We start from the raw sequence: 1,135 nt of genomic DNA, 5'->3' as shown, positions 1-1,135 counted from the left end.
GATCAGCGGAGAAAAGGGTTCCAGAACCCCGTTTGACCTTTTTTTTGGGGGAAAATTATTACAAAGCACCGGTTTAATTATTAAAAAATACTTTAATATTAAAAGGATTAATTTTATAATATTTAAAAAAAAAGATTAAATTTTTTTGAAAAGAGAAATATATTTTTAGATTTTTTTATTTTTGTAAACATATTTTTTTTAATTATTTATCATACTCAAATTCTTATTCTTCGTCTATAATTCATAAAGATATTTGTTATTGTCAATCACATAATGTAAGACCTGAAAATACCTGAGAATATATTTTAATGTCTTACTATTATTATATATATAATAATTAACAATAAGCATCAAATAAATCATTCAAAATTTGTGGAATTTGTCTTGAGAGATCTCTTTTTTTAATTATTTAAGGCTTAGTTTTTGAATCAAATGCAATAAGCAATGCTTCTACAAGGGCATACTAGATGGAGCATTGGAAAATCAACTTACCTGCTAGAAGTCGGATGTCTATCACAAAAGTATACAAATATTTCACGCTATACATCAATTAGATCATCACTGATTATTGCATTTGATTCAAGGGTTAAGCCTTAAATAATCGAAGAAAGACATCTCTTGAAACGAATTCCACAAGTTTTGAATGATTTATTTGATGTTTATTGTTGACTACTCTATATATGGTAATAGTAAGACATTTAGTATACTTCCACGTCTTACGTAGATTGGCAATAATAAATGTCTCTATGAGTTATAGATGAAGAATAAGGATTTGAGTATAATAGAAAATTAGAAAAAAAATATGTTTACAAAAAAATAAATAAATAAATAATCTAAAGATATATTTGTCTCTTGACAAAATAGATTTGGTCCTTTTTTAAATATTATAAAATTAGTCCTTCTAAATAATTTTAATATTAAAGGTCCTTTTTAATAATTAAATCTTCCTAACAGTCCTTTATAATAATATCAAGATCGTGCGTGGATTGTGCCATCGCGCGGTCCAGACAGTGAGTTGTGCACGTAGCATGCAGAAACTGTGCGTCAAGCACAATATCTTCCCACGCGTATGCGTGACCCATGCGTACGCGTCAATCTCTATCTTCCCTTTCCCTGCGTACGTCTGTCGCGTACG

This window comes from Arachis duranensis, chromosome 7 (assembly GCF_000817695.3).
Source record: "Arachis duranensis cultivar V14167 chromosome 7, aradu.V14167.gnm2.J7QH, whole genome shotgun sequence".
Taxonomy (NCBI): Eukaryota; Viridiplantae; Streptophyta; class Magnoliopsida; order Fabales; family Fabaceae; genus Arachis; species Arachis duranensis.
The sequence above is the reverse complement of the archived record's forward strand: the minus strand, read 5'-3'. Positions refer to the sequence as shown.